Source organism: Carlito syrichta, unplaced genomic scaffold (assembly GCF_000164805.1).
Source record: "Carlito syrichta isolate Samal-C Ts95f unplaced genomic scaffold, Tarsius_syrichta-2.0.1 Scaffold316362, whole genome shotgun sequence".
Lineage (NCBI taxonomy): Eukaryota > Metazoa > Chordata > Mammalia > Primates > Tarsiidae > Carlito > Carlito syrichta.
The window spans coordinates 132,801-139,124 of NW_007260458.1; positions in this window are offsets into that span (position 1 = coordinate 132,801).

The window sequence follows — 6,324 nt, forward strand, 5'->3', positions numbered from 1 at the left end:
TCTCTGATGGGCAAGGAACAATTATTTGACAGGACACTGGGCTGGCAAAGGTTTGGAGAAATTTATAGTGTCTTATATTGGCTACTAAGAGTGTGAACAGTTGGAATTATGTATCAAAAATTTAAACACACAATCATTTGATTTAGTAAATCCACATTAGATTTTTTTTTTTTTTTGAGTTGGAGTCTCACTCTGTCGCCCAGACTGAAGTGCAGTGGCCGCTCCCAGCCACCGCAGCCTCAACCTGCTGGACTTCGGTGATCTTTCCACCTCAGCCTTCTGAGTAGCCAGAATTACAGGCATGCGCTACCACGCCCAGCCGATTTTTTGATTTATTGTAGAGATGAGGTCTCCCTGCCCAGGCGAGTCTTGAACCCGCGGGCTCAGGCAATCCACTCACCTCATCCTCCCAAAGGCACAGGATTACAGGCTGAGCCACCGAGCCCAGCTCACATTAGATTTTTATGTATACATTCTTTCTTCTGTGCTTAATACCTTTTAAAGTGTCTCCTATAGAGCTGGTCTGGAAGCCACATTATCTCTTAGGGCTTGGATGTCTGGGAAGGATTTTTAATTCTCCATCATTGATGAAGCTAAGCTTCGCTGGGTAGGAAGTTCTTGATTGAAATTGTTTATCTTTGAGGACTTTGAATATTGAACTTCAGTCCCTTCTAGATTGTAGTGTTTCTGCTGATAGGTCTGCTGCTATTCTGATTGGTTTTCCCTGGTAGGTATTCTGACTTTTCTCTCTTGCTGACTTTAGGCTTTTTACTTTTGTGCCTACTTTGTGTAAGCGAATTACTATGTGTCTGGGGGTTGGTCTTCTCATTTGATGAGTTGCTGGGCTTCTCTGTGTTTGGATGGTCACATCTCTGGTGAGATGGGGAAAGTTTTCTTGGATAACCTCCTGGAATACTTGATCCAAGGTGTTCTCCATTTCCCCTTCTTGTTCTGGGATACTAGTCAGGTATAGGTTCAGCCTCTTGATATATTCACACATCTCTTGGATGCTTTGTTCTTTCTTTCTGAGTTTTCTTTCTGTTTTTTACAGAGTGCGTTAATTCTGTGTTTTTGTCTTCAAGTTCTGAGATTCTTCTTTTTCTGCTTGATTAATTCTGCTTTCCATGTGTGTCATCCTGTTATCTACTTTCTGGATGAAATTTTTTATGTTGAAAATCTCTGTTACAAGTTCTTTCAGTGTTGCATGTTGTCTTTCTTGACTCTTATTCACTCTTTCCATTCCCTAATCCTTGTTGCATTCTGGGGCTGGTCATTGGTGACTTCCATTGTTTGAGTTCTGAGGTCTGATATTTCAGGTGTTTTCTCATTGTTACATGGGAAATTATCTGTGTTCTTTCATTGATTTTTTCTGATTTGTGATAGATCTCTTTCTCTTTAGTTGCATTATTCAGTAGCGGGGGAGAGGTTTTCACTCCTGATGTTTGCTCAGCCCTCTATTCTTCCCTAATCAGTACTCTGATTTTGTTCTATTTTGAAATAGGGCTATGGGTGGGAAACCTTGCTGTCTCTTGTAGTTTTGAGAGTTGTATAAGGTGGAGGGTGGGTTGCTAGGAATCAGAAACTACTTGAAAATCACAATGTTCACTGACTGGGTTCCCTGAGACCCAGTCCCCACCACCGCTATATATGACAATGCAATGGGTATGTGTGTGTACCACTTGAATCCAAGATACAGTAACAGCAATGTGGAGAACAGAGAAAAGTATAGTGAAATAAGACTGACAAAATTTTTTAAAAAATAAACAGAACAAAAGCAGAAACAAAGGCAAATACAATTAAACTCACACATCAAAACAAAATGGAATAACAACAGAGCAAAACAAAACAAAAAGCAACAATAAAAACAGGAAAACCAAACACACCATGCCCAACCCAAAATGAAAGGAGAAGAAAAAGAGAAAAAAAAAGGAATTCAAATCGGACCCTTACACATATTCACACACACATTAAACTAAAAAAGAGAAGAACAAAAAAGCAAAAAAAAAAAAAAAAGGCAATAAAAAACCTGAAAAGTCAACACTTCATCCTTCACATACACACATAAACATAAAACAAAGGAAGAAAGAAAGAAAAAGGAAAGATAAAAAAGGGCGTGGGGAGGATGCAGATGGATCCCTCACATACACATTCATGCACAAAGGAAAAATATAAAAAATCAAAATACAAACAAAAAAAGAAGCCTGCCTTCTTGTGGCAGTTTCTGTAATTTTTCCTCTCAACTGCCCTTCTGCTGTCTCCTGCAGAACTTCCCCCTCATTCATTACCTCCCCAGTATCCAGCCCAGAGAAGGAGAAGGGGGCAGTGGGAGTGGTTATGGCTTTAGTCCTCCCCTCCCACTCTAATATGGCCAGGGGAATCCCCTCCAGTTGGGAATTATGGGATTGTCTCTTTCCCAGGTTCTGGCAGTGAGCACCCCAACCGGATTTATCCTGGAGTGGAGTCTTCCTATTGTGTCTGACTTCCAGGCTCCACCTGGGTTCTCCCTCTCAGTCATGCCCCAGCCATATGGGTCTCATATTCAGAGTATTGCTGGGGAGGAGGGGTTTAGGTCAGCCCCTGTTGGGAGCCAGCCATGGAGGCCCACTGAGCGTTAGGGATCAGGAGGGGCCGTTGACCCCGAGACCACTAGGATGCGTTCAGGAGCTATTGACCCCATTTCCTCCTGCTTTCTACTCAGCATTAACCAGATTAAGCTCCTGTGAGCTCAAAACATAAAAACTCTGAGACCGGGATGAACATAAGCTAACTTTAGAAGCTCATTGCTCCCATTCTTCCTCAAACCACAGTTTTGGATTTCACACAACTTATAATTCAAACTCATGTCACATCTAAGGGCCTTAATATTGGTCACAGGCTTCTGGGTCATGATCTTAGGATTTATTGAAGGTGTAAATTGTAGAATATAGTTTTAGAAGACAGCCATTTTGTTGAAAGAATGCGGCTGGGTTACTTGCAGGTAGCCCACTGTGAACTTTGGACTGGGCCACATTCCAAACATTCTGGGATGGGCCACTTTCGTTTGTAAAGTAAATACTTAAGCTTCTATAGAATTGTTTAACTTGACATAAATCAATCAGTTTAGGATGAAAAAGGTTTATAGAATATGTCAGTCACGGATTAGGTTATTCTTTGTTATGGGATTTTAAGATTATCATATGAAAAGGGTTTAAAGGCAATCATTGATTAAGTTTTCATGGATTAAGGTTTCTGGTGGGTGGGGGATGCCCCTCCCACATCTGACTTTGTGTATAAAAGACCCATTGTAATTCCCAATAACACACATCACTGCTGCACTAGACCGAAGTCCAGTCTCTTTCTCTCTCTCTCTCTTTCTCTCTTCTTCCCCCCAATCGCCGATGCCATCTCCACCTTTGGGGTACCCTGAACCCAGCTGGAACTGGTCTCTGGCAAGCCCTGGACTCACCACTGATCTTTTTGGAGGTCTTCCTCATCCTTTTCTGGCCCAACCCTTAGTCCCACAATTGAATCAAGGCAGGGGGTGGGGCACCTGAGACTCAGCACACAACCTGTCCCTCTGGAGTTCCTGTTTTCGGGATATTCCCTCTGGGTCATGATCAACCTCTGAGTAGTTAATTCTGCCGGTCACTGAGATTGGGTTGGTTCTGTTGCTCTGTGGCAAGCAAGCCAGAACACTTACCTGCCCAGTTTTCAAGATGGTGGCAGGGTGCCTCTTTTGTATTCTCTAGTGGAGCACTGCCTCTGGTCTCCCTCGCTGTGCTCCCTCCACAGCCCTTGCTGTAAGTGTCCAGTCAGACGCTGCAGTGGTGAGGCAGAGCCTGGAGCCAGCAGTCTCTCCAGGCAGCTTCTTTCTGAGAAGGGCTTTGTTGATTTTTTTTGAATGGCACTTGGCAGCCAGGTTCGCTGGCTCAGCCTGCAATTCCAGCACTTTGGGAGGCCGAGGCAAGTGGATTGCCTGAGCCCATGGGTTCAAGACCAGCAACTTGGTGAGAACTCATCTCTACAATAAATCAAAAAATTAGCCAGGTGTGGTAGTGTGTGCCTGTAGTTCCTGCTACTTGGAAGGCTGAGGTGGAAGGATCACCAGAGCCCAGCAGGTTGACTTTTTGGTGGTCATGAATGTGCCACTGCACTCTAGCCAGGGCAAAGGAGTGAGACTCTAACTCCAAAAAATAAAAAGGCACTTGGTTCTGTACCCTGGAAAGTGCTAGGGTCCAAGCAGAGTAGCTGCAGTACCAGTCGCTTCACCAGGAAAGCCCTGGCCACTTGCTTCGGAGTCCCCACTCAGTCAGCTACTCACATACCCACTTACTGACACGCTTGCAAAATTTTTTGTACACTCACTCACACTGGGACTTGCTTATTCCAACTGGCTCTACCGTCATCTGGCCAAGAATCCCCAAGGACATCCTATATTTTTATTTATTTACTCAAACAGTAGATGACATTTGTAATAGTTGTAGGATCAATGTAACGCCAAAGAACTGGATTAAAATCCCTTTGTCAGATACTGAAGATTCCTTTGAAACAAAAGGGTCAAAATTTTAATCCCAATTCATGAAGGAATTATACATTTTGTGTATATGTTTCACTAAAAGGTATATCTTTTAATAAAACCTCAAATACATTTGACTCTTACTAATGCCTGTAAGTCTAAAGATAAATTTAGGGACATACTTTCAGTACAATACTCTGAAATACAGTTGCTGAAATGAAGAAGAAGCTTTATCTGTACTAACATGAGAAGTTTCCAAGTTATATCATAAGTTAAAAAATAAAGTAGGAAGTGAGCTGGTATTACCACTGAATGTATCACAATAATGAATCTATGTATAAATTATGATTGCACAAAATACAAAATATATTAGTATCCTCTGTCACAATGGGAATGAACCTGAATTGTTACAGTGAAACATGAGAAGTGAAATTTACATCAAATATTCTTCTGTGCCTTTAACATTTTTATGGATTTACTATACATTCAAACGTGAATAAATACAATTTTTAAGATTAAAAGTGATATGCATGAATGAGAGAGTTCCAGTTATAGGATGAAAGTGATTAATATTTACTATAAATACCATAAGTCAAAGAAAATGTTTATTCATTAGAAAAGGGTAATAGAAAAGGGACAATACATGCATCTTAATTTTGTTTACATTATTGCCTTTCAATAAGAATCAAAGTTTATTTCCAAATATATTTCCCAATGCTAAGTTCCCTGGATGTCGACTGGAATGGTCTCTAAATTCTGCCCCACATTTATAAACACAATGAATTAGAAGGGATTTTTTTTTTTTTCAGCACAACATTTTTTGAAATTCTTTTCAACTTTCTAGTACTTAAGACTTGTATATACTAAGTACTTGGTTGGTCAAGTGAAAGTCATGTTTGGATAAGAAAACTGTCTGGACACTTACTCTATTTTAATTTAGACTTGCCTAAAAAACCTGTCTAACTACTCTAAACTATGTGAACTATGTCTGTATCAACTTCTCCCTTAAGAATTTTTTTTATCTCATAATCATATGTGGTGAAGAGGAAGGAATGTCTGTTTTCTGACACTTCTTCAAAGCTGACAAGGAACATGGGCTTACTTAGCCAGGGACTGAAAAATCTTTTTCTCCCTGAGCTAAAGCATCCAGGTTGTTCTCAATGGTGGCATTGATTGCAGGCACTAGTGGAAATCCTTGCATGATCATCATGAGGGCATGAAATTGCTTGATTCTGGAAGAAGCAAATTTAACCAGGCAGTTAAAAAGACATGGACGAAAAATCCGCAGAAGTATAATTAGCACAATAGGCTCAATAAAAGGAATAACCCCCAAAAAATAAGGCATAGAGTTCCAATAACATCTAAAATAGATTCTGCAGTAGGGATTCCTTTTCAAAAATCATGGAACCATCTAGTCTTTGTAATAAATTTTCAAATTTTGCTCAAAAGAACATACTTTACTCATTAGTCAAAAGCTGTAAATAGCTCAAAGAGAAAGGGTTTCTTGACTCTGAAAAACAAAAAGAATTAGCAATACTTCAGATAAGAAAGTTATTAAATTAGTTGTTCTATAATTCAACACATAAAATTAACTCTTGTTCTGTACTATTATTTGGTCAGCAATTCCCAACAAGCACATACATTCTCTAATAAAAGTCCTGAAAAAATGTTTTTTCTAGTCTAATGGCACAATCTGCAAGGTTTTAGAAATTGAAACTGGAAGCACTTGTTAGGGTCCTTTAGCTGATTTTAAATTGTGCTATTTTAACATACCAAATGTGTCAAGTAACTCCTTGGATTTGGGGAAAATCTAATATTAAAAACACTTT